Source organism: Hypanus sabinus, chromosome 6 (genome assembly GCF_030144855.1).
Source record: "Hypanus sabinus isolate sHypSab1 chromosome 6, sHypSab1.hap1, whole genome shotgun sequence".
NCBI lineage: Eukaryota > Metazoa > Chordata > Chondrichthyes > Myliobatiformes > Dasyatidae > Hypanus > Hypanus sabinus.
This window is the reverse complement of record NC_082711.1, coordinates 88930066-88949502: the sequence shown is the minus strand read 5'-3', so window position 1 is coordinate 88949502 and position 19437 is coordinate 88930066. Positions and strand designations below refer to the sequence as shown.

Sequence of the window (19437 nt, the reverse complement as noted above, 5' to 3'; positions counted from 1 at the left end):
TTTAAGCTTAATTCATTCTTCCTAAATCTTAATGCATATGACTATCCATTTCATTACTTGCAAGAGCAGGCAGAGTTGTTCAATCACAGGAATATTGGGATTAGAATGGGGTTTACTCTAAATTAGGATAAATTGTTAGCTAATAACTTTTTTGTGGGTTGGGGTGAAAAGCAAGATAAAGGAGCTGGAAATTGGATGGAAATTTGGATTCAACTATTCAATAAAGTGGGAGGTAAACCAAGGACAATGAGAAAATGTAGGAGTGAAAGCATTGAGCAAGTGGCCTCATAAATTTGGATTATCATGGGCAACACTATGTTGCTATGGTTACCTGAAAGCTCAAGAACCCAACCCTACTTTGCAGATACTGTGATGTGGAACTGCTTACACATAAAATGTCCATTATAGTTACTGTTAAGTATAGTAACTATTAGCGTAACAATAAAGCAACACACACAAAAATGCTGGAGGAACTCTGAAGGCCAGGCAGCATCGATGGAAAAGAGTAAACTGTCAATGTTTTGGGCCGAGTTCCTTCATCAGCACTCTTTGTTTATTCTTTTTCATGGATGCTACCTGGCCTGCTGAGTTCCAACAGCAGTTTGTATGTGTTGCTCTGAATCTCCAGCATCTGCAGATTTTTTCTTGTGTTTATAAATACGGAATTCATGAAATGAGAACATGTTATAGATGTACATGTGGTTTTGCAATTGGGGAATGAATCTGAATTTGTATACAGTACTGTAGTTGAGACGTGCAAAAAATCAACATTGTTGCTAGTGGGAGGCATTTGACTTCTGATTAATGTTCATACAATTTTCAAGCTGAAACTTGTAGAGTTCCTTGTGTTGATTAACTTTCCTGCATACGAGCTGGATTATCCGGTAGTTGAATATTCGAGAAACTTTGCTGCAAAATTGGCCATTTCACTGAAAAGTAGCCATCTTCAATGAAATTTATCTTGTGCATTTTTTTGTACATCTGTACTTCCAACAATAAGCTTTTGATGGAACAGTGTTCACCATCAAGCAGCCAAATAGTGAACAGCAGCTTCACTGGGAACTAATATATAATGGCAAAAGCTTGCCTGGTTTTTTTTTTTTTTTTTTTTTTTTTTGCCTGGTTGAACAAAATGGGAAAAGGCTGATGTCATAAACATAACATTGATGTACTTTAAGAGTGAGAGGTTTTTAAAAACTGCATGCTTAATTAAGATAGCTTTTGCATAAATTATGACATTTGCAAAGATTTTTATTGGTAACATGCTTTTTTAAAAGAAGTTTGGGCTTTGTCAAGAGTTACCAAGTCAAATCCTTGGTGGACTTCTAACAAAATTTGTGTCTCATGATATTGCATGATATTTGCTGGGAATTGTTTTAGCAGAGGGAGGGTTGAGAGTGCTCTTGGTAGAAAGGAAATTTGGGCTTTAGCTCAGTTTAGTTTTCTTAAAAGGAAAAGACCATTTTAATAATAAAAATTAAAATTGCATGTAGTTGAGAAGGATGATGTTCCTGATATGGTGAATATACAATGCCTTGGAAAAATTATTCAACCCCCAACCCTTTGCTCACATAGATGAGTATTGCAACCAAGGACTTTGATCAACTTAACTGAGAATTTTTTTGTCAATCACATGCACCTTTTGTCACAGTAGAGCCCAAAAAAATTGTAAAGCATAAAAAAACTAAAAATTCGAAAACTGAAATGTCAGCAGTTCAAAAGTATTCATCCCACTTTGTTTAGTGCTCAGTTGAAACGCCTTTTGCAACTTTTACAGTAGGTAGTCTTCTTGGATAAGTTGCTTTTAGCTTTGCATAATGTGATGGAGGAGCTAGATTTGCCATTTGTTCCTTGCAAAATTGTTCAAACTGTGCCAGGTCAGCTGGGGAGCAGTGGTGAACAGCAGACTTGAGGTCTTGCTAGAGATTTGATTGAGTTAAGGTCAGGACTTTGACTGGGCCACTCAAGGGCATTAATTTTCTCTATTTGAGTCCAGTCCATGGTTGATCTGGCAGTGTGCTTTGGGTCATTGTCTTGCTGAAAGACTAACTTTCTTCCCAGTCTAGCAGGTTTTTATCCAAGATTTCTCTGTATTGAACAGCATTCATCTTCCCATCAATCATCACCAGACTTTCCGGACCTGCTGTTCAAAAGCATCCCCATGGCATGATGCTACCTCCACCGTACTTTACAGAAGGGATGGCATGATGCACAGTGTTAGAATTATGCCACACACACAGCTAAGTTTTGAAGCCAGTAAGTTCCACTTTAGTCTCACCTGACCACAAGACCTTCTTTCACATTTTTGTAGTATCTATAAGTGACAATTTACAGAGTCTTTGCAGGCAAGGATATGCCTTTTTTATGGCCAGAGCTGCTTCCTGCCATTCTTCCATAAATAGGCTTTTAGTGCAAGACCTTGGAGATTGTGGAGCAATGCACTTCATTTCAAGTTACAGCCACTGACTTCTGTTGGTTTCACAGTAATCTCTCTTACAAGTGCTGCTGCTCTCTGGTGACTGTTTAGAGGGGTAGCCTGCCGCGGCGGCATGGCTGTGCCTTCATATTTTTTCCACTTTTCACGATGGGCTGCCCTGAGCTCTGAGATATGTTCAGTACCTCTTGAGATGGTCTTCTATCCTTCCCTGGATTTGTGCTTCTCTATTATCATTTCCTTGACTTTTCTTTGGTCTGTTGACAATCTACCTTAATCTTGGGCCTTACAGAGAAAGGAGGTATTTATTATTAATTCATTGAAAGCAGGTGAACTTCTAATTTTCTAGATCAACAAATTGGCTGAGCTGGTAAGGTAATGTGTACATTGCAGCTGAGAAAAGTTAGTGTAGTAATTACAAAAAGAGGGGTATACTTTTTTCCAGTCTCAAAATTTTGGTTTTTAACTTTTAGTAAATTCTTGTAAGGTTTTGAAATATTTATTTTGATTTGTTATGATGCACAAAGTTTTGTAAATTATCTCAAAAAAATCCCCCAATATATTTTAGATTTAGAAAATGAGACAGTAAAATGTGAAAATAGTTGTGGGGTCGGAATGATTTTTCAATCTGGTATAAATTCAGTCTAGTTTGATTCAAGAAACATCAGATTTAAGCATATATATTGAGCTGTATCTGTGATGTCTGTTTATAAATTCTCATGAATGCAGTAACATTTTTGGAAGTATGGTGTATACATTGTGTTTTTATGGCTACCAAGAAGCTTGGATAACAAGTACAAAATGACTAACAACAATGGATTACTGTTTCTTCAGTCATGAAATTGTGAAACAAATAGATTGCACCCTCTAGTGGTGGTGACTGAAGTTTATTTATAATAAAAGTGTTTAACTAACATTGCATGCTTTTATGCACATTTTATCAATTTTTCTCCCAAACAGAAGATTTTTGTCCTATTCCTTTACTCACAGCCTAGATAACAGGCTACAAGTTTTCAGAACTTGCAAAGAATTTGGCCTTTCTCTTTGTACATTTTTTTGAGGGAAGAGAGGTCAAGCTGTCATTGGCATAGTGTCTTTGAATTGGGTTGCTTTTTTGTGAATCTGTTGAAAACTGTATGGGAATAAGATGTTCATTGTTCCTTGTGGTAACTCAAACGTTAAGATCTCAACTTTTACAATGAAAGCAATTTAAGGATTTCTAAAATTCACTATTCTTCAGTGCTGATGGAAACCCAAATTATTTATGGGATATTCAGTGTTATTCGGACTTGAGGATAATAAGAAAGATAGTTTGATTTGTTGTTGATCTGAAATCCTGTTGCTAGTTAGATCTCAAAGTTTGAGAGAAGGGAAGAAAAAGGATGAAAACAGATTTATAAAAAAAAAAGGATTTTGCTAATCCTGCTGTTTAGATTTGCATGTTTTCAAATGAAAGTGAATCTTTAGTGATTTTAGTTTGAAGTCTAATAGAAGTCTACTGTTACTTTCCATAGTTAAAATGTCAAATATCTGTTTTTAAAGTTGGTGAGTTGAGGTTAATAATTTGAATAATTTATCTTTAATGCAATCATCTAATTGAGGTACATGTTCATTTTAAAGCTAATTTCAAGGGAAATCTGTGATCTCACATTAAGATAAAATGAGTTTATAAAATGCAATTCTGCTTCGTTATAGTTGTAAATCACTTCATTGCCACTTTCCATATTCTTTACATATGTTGAACATTATTGCAGAAAATTTATTGGATTTGCAGCCTACCAACCTATTCTGGGGCTGCCCTAGACAAAGAGAATTGGATGAGTTGACTCTTTTGCCCTGATTATTGGAATGTGGGTGATTAGGAATTCTTAGTGAATTGGCTTTGGCTAGCAGATTGAAGACTTGCCTCTGCAATACTTGCAACAACACACATAAAATGCTAGTGGAACACAGCAGGCCAGGCAGCATCTATAGGGAGAAGTGCTGTCGATGTTTTGGACCGAGACCCTTCGTCAGGACTGTCTGCAATACTTGACAGTGTCTGTGACAAAAAGCAAGAATGGGTGTGGTGCTTTGCTGTCTGCCAAAATTCCAAGACATTTGCTTTTTTTTTGTTTACAGCAACAAATACTTAAAAAGGAGTAACAGATTAAAAAAGTAAATTTAAAAAATGTCTTTCCCAATCTCCATGTTTAATGGGGGTTCTAATTCTGTACCAGCTCTGATTGTCCTATGTTCCCAGATATTAATCCCCTAACAGATGAAGGCAGAACAACAAATCTGAGAGTTGCTTTTTCTTGATCACCAGTGATTCCTTTAAGTTCAGGGTGTAGCTAGCACTATCTGGCCTAACTGGTCAGCACTCGTGAAGAAACCCAGTTTCTCATGTTAAGTTATTTTCCTGCTACAGCAAGCTAATTATTTGTAAAGTTTCTTTAATGGGCTGATTTATTTTTTCATTTTTGTATTTCGGAAATGTCACATTCCTGAGAGTGCTGTTGTTTCCAGATTATGATTTCTTCTTGCAAACTGACATTGGAATAGCTGGTAATTTTGAACCAATGCTCTGTACATGTGTTTGCACCCCACAAGAATCTCCATCTTGCTTATTGTTATCCTGTCAACAATTTCTTTCTCTTCTCCACTCTTATAAGATGCATAAAACTGGTGAGCATCCATGAGCGCATTTAATGTGAAGTGTATGTGTCTATTAGGGATATTCAGTGGACCCAAATGCTAAGTAACTTCTCTTGGGATAAAGTCAAGTGAGGAGTGATGCCAAACCTGTAAGAATCAGAATCAGGTTTATTATCACTGGCATGTATCATGAAATTTGTTAACTTGGATCTCTGGTAGATGCAAGTCTGATCCCAAATTTATTTTGATATATCATCACAATCCTGAATTTGCAGGTTCATGTGTATTTTATGAAACCCTGGTTTCCTTGGGCTGTGTACGTCTAGGGAATGCTCGCTCTGGTCCCACCAAACCCGTGAGACTGGGATGACTCTCCCATCCCATACCCCAGTTTATGTGAATGCTGTATAATTTGCTGCCCTGTTACTACTCTGTGCCAAGAAATAACAGAAAGCACACTGCATGTGATTAAAGGAATTGCATTTATGGATGTTAACTAAAGAATTAGTAAAGAGAAGAGGAAAAAAAACAAAAAGGACCCATTATAATCAAACAGTCAAATGCACAAATTGGAATTCAACTCTTCCAACAGTCATATTCACCAATCCTCAGTAGACATCTGCTTGAATCACAGTCCCCCACCGGGTCAAATCCTACAACTGGCTGTCTTCAGCATCTTCTCTCCATCTCCCACCGAACAAAGACCCCTGCTCATACCGATGTTAGGCAGACAAAAAAACCCACTCCCCTGGTTGGATGACTCACACTCCAAAGCACTCGTTACCTCTAACCATAACCCAAACCCTGCTTCTACGGAAGGACAGTTATGTTAGCAGTGAAACCTTTACTAGGGCATCACACCTGTTTGGGCTGTCTTGGCTGATATTCATGTTGAATGTACATGGTGGTACTGGAGGGAGAATGCCAATATTTAGACTTTTCCTAATAAAGGAATGATAGATACTTTATTGATCCCAAAGGAAATTAAAGTGTTACAGTAGCATTACAAGTGCATAGATATAAATATTAGAAGAGAAGTAGAAAGAATAAAAAAATAAGTTATCACAAACAATTTAACAGGAGGGTGTCATCACTTCCCTAGCTATAGGTTGACTCGTTATAGAGCCTAATGGGCAAGGGTAAGAATGATCTCACATAGCGCTACTTGGAGCAGCGCAGTTATCTCAATCTATTACTAAAAGTGCTCCTCTGTTCAACCAAAGTGGCATGCAGAAAGTGAGAAACATTGTCCAGAATGCCAGGATTTTCCATCGGGTTCTTGGTTCTACCACAGCCTCCATTGTGTCAAGTTTGGCTCCTATAACAGAGCCAGCCTTTCTAATCTGTTTATTGAGCCTGTTGGCATCACCTGTGTTGATGCCATTGCCCCAGCACACCACAGCATAGAAGATTGTACTGGTGACAACAGATTGCTAAATCATGTGAAGGAGAGGCCTGTATTCTCCAAAGGACCTCAGTTTCCTTAGGAAATAGAGGTGGCACTGGCCCTTCTTGTACACAGCCTCTGTGTTGGTGCTTGGCTCAAGTCTGTCATCCAAATGCACCCCCACCCCCAGTTACTTGTAGGTCTCTTCATTGCATCCACGTCCTCACCATCAATAGTAACAGGGAGCAGTGCAGGCTTGGTTTTCCTAAAGTCCATCATCATTTCCTTCCATTGCCACTGATGGTCCCCCTCACCTAGTTTGTGTATCTATTAATAGATATGTTGCCTTATTTGTACTATGTGGCTTGAAGATGAGAACTGTAACCCAAGACTGGCACACACAATACTGAAGGAACTCAGCAAATCAGGCAACATCGATGGAGGGAAGTGAACGGTCAATATTTCAGGCTGAGACCTGTCATCTGGACTGTCCAGATGAAGGGTCTCGGCATGAAACATTGACCCATATCCTACCAAAGTTTCTGCCTGACCTGCTGAGTTCCTCCATTATATTTGTGTGTTGTTCAAGGTTAACAGCATTTGCAGAATCTCTTAAGAAATTAAAGATTACCTGTTTGAAGGAAAAACTTTATTTCTGTTGCTAGCTGAAATCAAGCCTGCTGCTTTGTGGAGAATGAGATAAAGGAGGTAAATTGGATCCTGTTGTATTTAATTTTGGTGTGCAAAGGTGGAAAAATGCCTTTGTTTTTGAAATGTCCGGGATCACATTGAACGGCGTTCCTGGTGGATCTGGAATATGGGTCTTTAAAAGTTGTTTCAAAGACCATGGTACAAATTAATCTGTCATGTCTGTTGACTTTGTGCATTTTCTTTATTGTGTGTACACTAGGAATTAGTTCAGCACTTAAACAAATGCTGAAGTACCAACCTACAAAGGTTTTAAAAACAATTTTAAGGGAAGAGACTCTGCGTATTTGTACTTCCCCGATGTATGTGATCACTTTGTTTCTGGTACTCTCCCTGTGAATCGATGCTTAGCTTCCTCTCCTTTGATTTTATTACTCTTTATACAAAGGCAACTGGAATGGTACCTGGCCTTTAAATTGTGGACTAATCAAATTGTATAGGATCAGTAGATAGTTGGTCTTACAGGTAATCAGGTCTACTGGTTATTTGGGGCAACTCTAAAAGAACAAAAACTAATTGAGAAAATAGCTGGGATTCCTTTTCTTTATCTGGGACACTATGCAGCTTAATTGGGCCAGGACATGTTTGTTGAACAGTTTCTAACTAACTTGCATGGCCAGTAGACACTACACCATGCTTAGAACAAACAGTTTTTAAGTAGTGTCGTGTGTGTGTGTGTGTGTGTGTGTGTGTGTGTGTGTTTAAAAAGCAGTGATTTTGTCTTTGATAGTTGGCAAGAAATTATTTGAAAGTCAATTCACAACTGCTTTGTTCATTGTGGTTTCAAAAATTCTGGCTTGGGAGATGCCAGAAATGGCTGGGAGTGAAAATGAAATGATATCATTACTTCAGTTTAGAAACTATGTAGAATTTTGAAGATACCCACAATTAATCTGAATATTGCAAAGAATGAAGATTTAATCAATGTATCGTACAATGAAGCATTGTATGAAGTCAGTCCATTACCTACACCAGGTATCTGTGCTGATTTTGTTCATTTATAGTCAAGAATGCGACACGGATGAATCCGTCATCATTAAGTGTTAGGAACTAATACAATTTAACAGCACTGCAGTGGTATTGGTAGTATTCAGATTTGTTCTGTGTTTCACTTCAGTGTATAAATTGTTCCTCAGATGGTAGTTTGCCAGTTTGTACCTTTACAACTATTTCCACGAAACTTCAGTAATTGGGCATCCGCTTAGGTCAAAATGTACTGGTCCCGATATGTCCCAATAACTAGAATCCACTGCATTAATTATTGTCAAATTGTAACAGGTCAGAATTTCCTGGCAAGTTACCGTACAGTCACCAATCTTACTATTGACTAATGCAGTATTTGCTCTTGAATTCAGGTGATGTCCCAGGTATCAGTAAAGTGTAAGCTGGTCCTGGCAAGGACATATAGAAGAGCAGGTGCTTGTGACTACAAACACCATGACATGGTGGAACCAGTTAGTAACCATAGCAACAACTGTTTAGCAACTCATAAAGTTAATACAAGATTAGAGCCATGTCTCCTGGTATTCCAACTCAAATATTTTAACAGTATGTTATGGCTGTTAAAGCTTTTTCATAAATTAAAAAGCAGAAACTGAAGATAGGAATAAGAAAAAGCTGCTGTGCTCTTTGAGTCTGCTATGCCATTCAATATATTCAGGACTGATCATCAAAAACTAAACTTGGAAAACTTTATTACCAGTTACTGGCCATTAATACTGTTCCTGCTATTACTGGAAAGATAGTAGCATAGATAGAAGATTGGCTGACTAGTGTGCAAAGAATGGGAATGATGGGGGCCTTTTCTAGTTGGCTGCCAATGACCACTCGTGTTCTGCAGGGGTTGGTGTTGTAACCGCTTCATTTCACATTAAAGGTCAATGATTTGGATGATGAAATTGATCGCTTTGTGGCCAAGTTTGTGGACAATGGAAAAATAGGTGGAGTGGTTGGTAGTGTTGAGGAAGCTGGGAGTCTGCAGAAGGACTTGGAACAGATTGTGAGAATGGGCAAAGAAGTGGCAGATGGAATATAGTATAGGGAAGTGTATGGTCATGTACTTCGGTAGAAGCATTAAACGTGTAGACTCTTCTAAACTGGGGTTGTGGGGGGGAATCCTCACTGAAACCTATTGAATATTGAAAGGCCTAGATATAGTGGATGTGCATAGGAGGTTTCCTATTCTGGTGGAGTCTAGAACTAGAGTAAAAGCCTCAATATAAGGACACCGTTTTAGTGCAGAGATGATGAGTGTCAAGTCGAACTAGAGTTCTTAGAAAGTATTGGGACCTAGAGGCAAAAGAAAATAAAATTTAAAAGTAATAGCAAGAATCCACTGATAGACTGGATGGAACCCACTGCCTGAGTGCTGCTTCTGCCCGGAACACTGGGGGGGGGGAGGGGAACCCCACAGCGTCACAACGGCAGTCTGGGAGCAGCGTTGGAATCTGCGGTAAGATGCTGAACTTTAAATAACTTGAGAGACTGTTTCATGGAAAAGAGCATAACTGTCACTGTGTTTGGGTTAGCGCTAGCTTCGTCACGGGGATCATCGCACGCAGACACTTCTCAGAAATGGCGCGAGGTTTAAGAAGAGCTTGGGAACTTTCGGGAGGGTTCACCCGGTTTGAAAACATAACAGTCTATTGACAAATGTAGACTGTGCAGGTCGGAATCAATCTACAAAGCCCGGAGAGGCAGCCAGTTTTTTCACCTAAGGACTAATGACTGATGGAACTATCAAACTGCCACACTTGCAAAAAGTATAAGGAGGAAAAAGGAAAAGTTGTTTGGTCTTTGAGTGGAACCCCGTTTAAAAAACCTTCGGGTAGGTGCATTCAATCTCTTTCAAGTGGGGAAGCCGCACATATTCAAAGAAGAACAAAAAATCCAGCTTGACAGTGAGGATTTTCTTTAGCAATATATAGAATTCTTTGTCGTAGATGGCTGTGGAGACCAAGTCAGTGGGCATGAGGTTGATAGGTTCTTGATTAGTAAGGGTGTCAAACGTTATGGCGAGCAGGCGAGAGAATAAAATTGAGAGGGGTAATAAATCAGCCAAGATGGAATCTTGGGGCTGAATAGTCTAATTCTGCCCCTTTTTCTGATTAGTCTACTCACAATGGTCGGCAGTATCATTGACAGCATTATGAAGCAGCTCTGCGTTTTGCTAAAGCCACTCTGTTCCAGACCTCTTGACAGCCTTGGTCAAAGTGCTGAACTCTAGGAATGTACACCTTGATCACTCACAACCAGATTTCCAAATCAGAAAACACAGCACGACTCTTGCGTAAGATCCAATAGACATCTGTAGCTTGTGCAGTTGTTTTTCTTTTTGCCAGTTAGGGTGGAAATGCTGGAAACTGTTGCCAGTAAATGCCGACTGCGATAGTAATGCAGAGACCAGAGTTCAGTCTCGTTTGTATGGAGTTTGAATGTCCTCTCTGTGAATAAGGGAATTTCCTTTACCACATGTGCAAGAGTCCCAAACTTATGGCATTTGTGCAAGGAAATATTGCTAGTTCCCTGAAAAATCTGGTCTGAATAATATGTATACAATATTGAATAATCTTGGCTGCATTGTCATTTATCTTAGCTTTAAAACAACAAAAGTTTGTCTTTAATCAATCTATTTGATTTGACATCTGATTCTTTAAATAACAATGTGGTTAATAGTCTATAACCTATTTTTGTGTTTTTTGAACTTTTGGGGAATTATGGTAGCAGTGGATTGATGTTACTGAATTATGCAAGAGTTGGACAATATTTGGCTGTGAACATTTTGAGAATAATTAAGATATTAATTAATTAGAGCCTGGGTACTATAGAGGTTCTGTTGAAATAATGCCAAGATTCTTGGTAATTAAGGTTCTAAAAATTTAGCTTACTGTTTTAGTAATTGTCCAATTCATTGGAGATTAATTTGTGGTACAGGTAATTATAGGGTCATACAACACAGAAACAGACCTTTGGTTCACAGTCTGTGCAGGCCATTAAGCACTTATCCATAGGAATCTCATTTTCCAGCCTGTAGCCTTCTGTGCTGTTCAAATGCTCATTCCAGTCCTTGCAGTTTGAAGGTACCTACTTCTCGTGTACCCTCAAGCAACACATTCCAAATTTCAATTAACCTTGGTGAAAAATAATTTTCCTACTAAATCTTCTTCCCCTTTAATTAAATATACATACGATGTCCTTTGATTATAGATACTTGTTGCATGAATATATATACCATCCCGGGCGCAATTCTGTTGAGTCGCCTCTGCACTTGCTCCACTGTTGTCCTTTTAATATATTAATCTGTCACCATATACTTAGTCTTGTAAATATGCTACAATTATAGAACTTAGCTAAGTAGCACATTTAATAAGATGTGACGAACCATGACACAAACATGTTTGAATTCTAATGTAACTAATTTGCTTAGAAACACTGCTTTTGAATGAAACAGTAACTACAATGTTGGATTATTTTTTTGGGATCTCAGGCAACGTATATTCTGCACAGAAAATAATCATCAGCAGGTTTATTAATACTCTGACCCAAGAAAAATTATTGCTGCTTGTCATGAAACCTGTACTGTTTGCCATACCACAATTAAGATAGGTGTTTAGTTCCAGATTCCCCTCGGGACTGGAAATGAGAATGAGACTGAGGTGCGGAGACTCTTGGCAAATGATGGATAAAAGTGTGCATTCCATCATTCCCATATTTGCTGAGAGAGCAGAGAAACAGGCCCTGTGGCCCATTGAGTTGATAGCTACCATCAGCCACCAATTTAATCCCCGTTTTAATTCACCCCATATTCTCATCACCTCCCTCTAGATTCTATCACTCACCTGTAAACTTGGGGGCAATTTACAGTGGCCCATTAACTCATCAGGTGGCACGTCCTTGGGATGAGAAGGAAACTTGCATCTGGGGAACATTGTGGGGTGTTATGATACAGCAACAATGAATATAGAATTGAGACTGATTTGTACAAACAAATAAAACATTCATGTAAAACTCAGCTCAACGACAAATGAAAAGTAAACAAATGACTAACTTAACTGGAAGTGAACTGCTACATGGAAATTCAAACAGTTCTTAAAGCGATAAATTCGAGCACAGTTCTTGAAGTGGTAACTACGAAAGTCCAAAATGATTTATACAGTCAATTAGGAGAGACTTTCCTGAAGTAACAAATTCCTCAACGACGTGATGTTACTGCTGATCCCAACTGAACTACGCCTTGCCCGAAGGATTTACGATGAAGGAAATTAAAACGGCTTAAAGGCACAGACCTTTCCTTGGCGAATACCGCTGCATCCAGCCCTTTCTGCTTTCACAATGCAGGAGCTATCTCGGATGCAGGTTGCTACCTTATGAATAAGGATTCAATAAGGTCGATCCTGTATTACTGCTGATGTCACCAACTTTACTCGATCCTTTGAGTTTTCCATACTTCGATAAATTCTTCACTCTCCGACTGGACTAAAACTGGCAGTGTTCTGTGAGACTGCCGGCAATAACCTTTGAGACTTAAGGCAGAAAGTAAAACCCCACTTTAAAACAAAACTTCGTCATGAGATGAATACGCAGCATAACGGAGTAACTGATGAATTAAACCACAAACTGACCTGCGTCACAGCAAGGCTTTCCCCTTTTATACCTGTTGAAACAGGTCATCACATGACCTCTCACTGGCGGGAAAATTGCATCATGTGACCTCACATTGGTGGGAAATTACATCTCCCCACCATCACAAGACCATTACATCATGCTCACCAGATACTCAATTATATCATGGTCATGAGACAGTCACAAGATACCCACGGTGTATGTAACAGGGGTCATGGAGAATGTACAAACTTCACAATGGCAAGAATGAACTCTGGTCTCCAGTGCTCTGAGACAGCATAGTACTAGCTGTACTACTATGCTGCCTCAGTACTGAAATGCATGAGGACCCTAACGTGTTTGATCAGGCATAATAGATAGCTTCAGAATTCTTTTATTATAGTGAAATTTAGGAGGAAGATGCTAATTGTTAAATTAATCCAAATATTAGAATTGTATATAGGGTAGAAATTAGTGCTGTCAGATTTCAAATTTCAAAATTCAAGTTTGTGTCATGTGTACACTGACGCATGCAGTGAAATGTGTCATTTGCTTTAACAACCAACACAACCAAGAGTATACTGGGGGGCAGCTGCAAGCATCGTAACACTTTCTGGTGTTAATGTAGTATGCCCACAATGCTTGGCATAACTGCACAGAACACAACAAGCAGCAAAACACCAGCAGAAGCAAACCATAATCCTGTCTCCCAGCCAGAAGCATATACCGTCCTTTACCCATAGGGCAGATCTTCAGCCTCCTGTCTCCTGAGACACGGACTCTGGCCTGCAGACACCAGGCTTCTACCTCTCCAATGAACTCCAGAGATTCACAGACTGCTCTGGCCAACGGGCCTCGAATTCCGCACTTCTGATTCAAGCTTAACTCCAGGAAACGCCGATCACTGAACGCTCGGCCTCAAACACCAGGCCAAAGACTCCCGCCCCATTAATTTGTGAATGCAGAGAGTCATAAGAACTGATGCCTTCTGCCCACACTGAACTTCAGATCCCACAGTCAACTCACTGTCCTAGGGGAGCCCTTATCTACTTCCTGCCGGTCCAGCATCTTATATCCAAATATGGATGTCATTCTTCTGTGTCACTGGTCTTTGAACACAGCCTAGACTTGGACTTTGGCCTGACCTCTAATTTCCCCACATCCCCCTGACCCCTAAATCCCCTCTCTGTCCCCAATACCATCCCTACGAGCCTTAATAAAAACAACTAAATCTGATCTGTGACTTCTTGAGGACCTCAGTTTCGTGCAGTAGATGTACGGACTGCACAATTTGTTTGGAATACTTTTAGGTCTCATCTATGCCATTGTGAACAAGGCAGGAAAGCATTGATCAGAGTCAACCAGTAATTTACATGTATGCAATAAATCAAATCATTGACAGAGCTTTTTTTTTTGCCAGGAACCATATTTCCCCTTTTTCTTTTTGATTTAACTTCTTTCTCCATTTATACATACAGTATGTAATTTCCTGCAGAATTGATGTGCCTGTCCATTTAAAAGAAAATCCAGATAATTGTGGGAATGGGGTTAAAATACTGAGATCAGGTCAGAAGATAGTGACCAGTAATTTCAGTGATATCACCGTGAGAAATCAAAGGTTAGAAGTTGAGCTTTGAAACCAGAATTTGTCTAAATGTTCAAAAGTGAGAGTTGGTTTCTCAGTTCCGTTCTTTACTGATGGAAGACTGTACATCTTGTGCAATTGTTGAAATCAATTTAAATATCATGCATGCATCTTGTGTGACTTTTTTTGTTGATAAATATTTTGCTTGCTGCTTTTAAGAATGCCTGCATATGTTTCAGTGACTAGCAATTGAAGTTACATTTTGGCTATAAATAACACCAGTTCTGTGATGCATTAAAGATGATGAGAGCAAAATTACCTTGCCTTTCCTGAATTCTTTGAGGCCCTGAGGGTTCCAAGGTGGTGTCTGCAGCACACATTCCCATTTGATGTTAAGTGTGTAGACTGCTATTCTGATAAATTGATTAGTGTCTGCATTTATCATTTAGAAGTGTGCAGAAGAGGGACATCTTATCATTTTGGAGCACTGACACAAACTCCTTGACTGAACGTTGGTGGTAGGATACTGTAATGTATTTCTTTGAGAGCAATGATCCCCCCCACACTCCCCCAGCACTACATATTGACCTGTTGTCTGTGCATGTGCTGATGTCTGTGGATGCACATTGTTTCTCTCACTCTCGCAGCAATGTGAATACACCAGTTGAAGTCATCTGTCGGGTCCTTGCTTTTTATTTGATATGTGGTTGTGCACAGACACAACAAATTGGTGACGAGGATGGGATCCTGAATGTCAGGAACTTTCACAAACTGTGCAGTTACGGGACGAAGCAGCAAGAGTTAAACAGCATGAGAAAGCCACCATAGACGCTAACAAAAGCATGTTAACAATGAAAGACACGCTGAATTTAAAGTGAAGATAACGTTGCGATGTCAACTTTCCCAACTGATACCGAATGTGATAACACGAATGAAGGCTGGGAGTCGTGTATCAAGAGGGTTGAATGGTATTATAGTGCAAACAATGTCGAGGAGCAAAAGAAAGCCCCTGCACCTAGCTTAATGGGTGCAAGAATGTACGGTCTCTTATGCAATTTAGTAAACCTTGCAAAGCCACCAACCAAGATGTTCAATGAAATTGTTACAACTTTACAAAATCTCTTGAGCCCTAAACCGCTGGCAATAGCTGAGAGATTTAGATTTTACAAAAGAAACCAGTCAATAGATGGAAGTATTTATGAATACATTGCAGAACTGCACAAACTTTCCCAGTACTTCAACTTTAGAGATGGACTTTAAGGAACATGCTTATATGTGGCATGCATAGTCAAAGCACTCAAATGACGCTTCTGGCAGAAAGAGAGCTAACCTTGGAACGGGCATTGACCATTACAGTATTGTTAGAGATTGCAGCAAAGGATGCAACAGAACTACAGAAAAGGTTAGAATGTGAAATGCACAAAGTATCCCTGAATGGTACAAGTACCCAAACACGTTACCGATGTGGCAAATGACTGTTAGTTTAAAGAAAAAGTCCGCAGGAAGTGTTACAGATGGTCACACAGAGAGTGTGCAAAGCAGACAGAAAGCAGAACCCAGTGAAAAGTCTCAAACACAAAAATAAGCAGATGCATAAAGCTACCAAATGTAAAACAAAATCTGACAATATAGTCTGACAGGGGTGAACTGTCATACTATACTGAAGCATAGTATAACTGCAGCAGATCACAAAATCATCTGGATCACAATACATGTGTCTAGTGTAAAAATGGAACTGGACACAGGATCAGCTTTGTCTATAATTTCAGAGGTTGACTACAACAGACTGTTTTCTAAGATACCATTAGAGAAGACCTCAGTGATGCTAAATATTTACACAAGCAAAAAAGTGTCTCTCAAAGGCAAACTAAAAGTAAATTTGGTGTATGGAGGCCAAATACAACAGTTAGTTTTATGTATTGAAAAGTGAACGGCCAACAATTTTCTGACTTGAATGGTTAAGGAAAATCCAACTAGACTGGAACTCAATCAAAGCTCTCAATATGAAATCAACAGGCAACAGCAGCCCAAATGGTAGCACAAACCAAAGACTGACACAGTTGCTTAATGTTAATAAGAAGGTGTTTGAGAAGGGTTTGGTGAACTCAAAGGCATGAAAGCCAGAATTGAATTGGATGTAACAGCAACATAAAGATTCCATAAAGCATGTCCAGTGCTTGGAGGGGTCTGTGATTCTCTCCAAAGTTGAGTGGAGCGATTGGGCCATGCCTGTTGTCCTGATGATCAAGAAAGTGAAGGCTAGAGCCGTTCGCAGACATGGCAATTTCAAGTTGAGCATCAACACCTTGCTGCAGTATCCCCTGCCATGAATAGAAGACATTTTTACATCTTTGGCCGGTAGGGAGAGGTTTTCAAAGATTGACTTGTCACAGGCCTATGTGCAAATGGAGATTGAGGAGTTGAGCAGGAAATTCGCTCTCAAGGGACTGTTCCAATATAATCATCTCATCTTTGGCGTCACATCAGCTCCAGTAATTTGGCAACAAGTAATGAACTAAGTGCTCCAAGATATCCCGGAACACAAGTTTACCTTGATGATGTCATCATGACTGGCAAGAATGATGATATGTTATTGACAAGTATGGCTTACACAAGCCATGAGAAGATTGAATTATTTCTACAGGCACCCAAACCAGAAAATGTGTCACAACTCTGGTCATGCTTGGGCCATGTAAACTACTACCACCAGTTTCTCCTAAACATTGCTGCAGTGCTGCATCCGTTGGATGCAATGTTACAGACAGGTACAAAGTGGGACTGCTTAGAAAGATGTGAAAAAGCATTCAAGGAAACAGACTAACAACATTTGATGAACTGCTCACCCATTATGGCTTATCCCTGCCCATCAGACTGGTGTGCGGTGTGCCACCTTATGACATTGGAGCTGTTTTGTCACATTATGTAAGATGGATCTGAACAACTGATTGTATTTGCTTGAAGATCACTGAGTGCAGAATGCAACTACACGCAGATTGACTGAGAGGCCCTTAGTCTAGTATGGGGAATAAAGAAGTTCCACCACTACCTCTATGGAGAAAAGTTTATGTTAGTGACAGATCACCAGCTCCTTGTCTCCATTTTGAATCCCATGAAGGGAATTCCAGTGATGACTGCTACCTGGTTACAACATTGGGCACTGATCCTAGGGGCCCACTATTGTGACACAGAGTTCAAAGTGCCAAACAACACAGCAGCATTGATGGCTTCTTATGCCTTCCACTATTGGCAACTGAAGAAGAAAAGTCTTCATACTCTGACCACGCAGAAGTGTTCCACATGTCTTCGGTGGGTTAATTGCCCATAACAAATTCTAAAATACAAAGGGAAACGAGGAATGACCCGACATAGTCAAACGTCTTTGACATCACCATGCAAGGATGGCCAACTCATGGCAGCTTTGTTTCCAGAGTTCTCAGTGAGATGAGCCCAATTGTCGGTATGTTAAAGAACACTGATGTGTAGATCTCGTGTTGTGGTCCTCTCTAAACTGCGCACCAGAGTCTTCGAGAATCAGTATGAAGGGCACCTGGGTACAGTCAAGCTGAGTCTCACTTGAAGCTACGTGTGGTAGCTGGGAATAGATAAACAGATTGAAGACTTGGCCAAAAGCTGTTTGGGATGCCAAAACGCTCAGAATGCATCCCTATAGGCACTGTTACATCTGTGGGAGTGGCCGTCGTCATTATGGCAAGGAGTACATATTGACTTTACTGAGCCATTCGTGGAATCCATGTTTCTGATTGCTGCAGATGCAAGTGGTTGGAGGTGACATCTCAATGACAGCAATAACCACCTCAGCAAAGACAGTCTGCCCTGAGGACTACCTTTGCCAGAAACGGCTTACTGGAACAAATTGTGATTGACAACAGATCACAATACACATCAGAAGAATTCTGACTGTCCATGAAGAAAAAAGGTATCAGATATTTCAACTCAGCTGTTCACCATCCAGCAATGAATGGGTTAGCTGAAAGGTTTATCCAAACCTTCAAGAAGATCTTTAAAGTGATGGACAAGGAAGACATTTCTCTACAGTATAGGGTGGACAACTCCTTTTTGTGTATCAGAACACTGTTCTTGTGACAACAAATATTAACATCTGCAATGCTGTTCATGAGATCTCACATACATCTCCCGAAACCAGATCTACAGGGGAAATTGCAGAATAAACAGTTCAGCCAGTTGCCAAGGGAAGCAGCAAGGAGCTTCAAGATCGAACAGGAAATCTTATCACATGATTACTGAGAAGACAAGTGGACACCCGGTAGGATAGCTACAAGAACTGGACCGTTGGTGTACACAGTGGATGTTGGAGATCAGCCATGGAGACACTGTGTGGACCAGATACCGGATGCTCAACTGAAGAACATACCTGAGTCAACTGCATCCAAGGCGGACATATTACAGTCATCAGACTTGCCTCTCAGTGATCATGTCACTGATAGCAATGTGATACAGGAACCTGAGAATGTTGTCTTAGACAAGATACCTGTCAAACCCTAAATTCCACTCCACAGATCCAGAGGTGCTATTTATCCTAAAAAAAACAGAACGCCACCCAAAAGACTGAACCTTTAGAACTGTGAAGTTAATAATGGACTGTTATTGTGAAAGCAGTTTATTTGCAATAATGGGTTTATGAAAGGGAAGTTGAATGTATTGTACATATACAGTTTATGTTGCATTAATCTAAAGGGGGAGGAAGTGTAACGTATGGATCGATTTCTTTTAGAGCAGTGTCGCCCCCCCCCCCCTTAGCATTATGTATTGATCTGTTGTCTACGGCTGCTGGGTGATGCCCCCATGCTCCAGTACAAGCTGGGTCATCTGCTTTCAGACAGTGTGTTTGTTGCCTCTGCTTTCAGACAGCATGTACTTGTAATGTATGGATCAATTTCTTTTAGAGCAATGCCCCCGCCTTAGCATTATGTATTGATCTGTTGTCTACGCATGCACTGTTGTCCACGTATAGGCATTGCTTCTTTCTCACACTTTCTGCAATGTGAATACATCAGTTAAAGCTATCTCCCACATCGGTGCTTTTATTTAATTGATTTGTAGTTG

General features: G+C 39.8%; 1 protein-coding gene across 3 annotated transcripts in view; it reads left to right on the top strand.

Annotated features, from left to right (window-relative positions):
• The window catches only part of LOC132395679 (cytoplasmic dynein 1 intermediate chain 1), a 205188-nt gene that overhangs the window by 61046 nt on the left and 124705 nt on the right, over nt 1–19437 (top strand). The window lies entirely within an intron of this gene.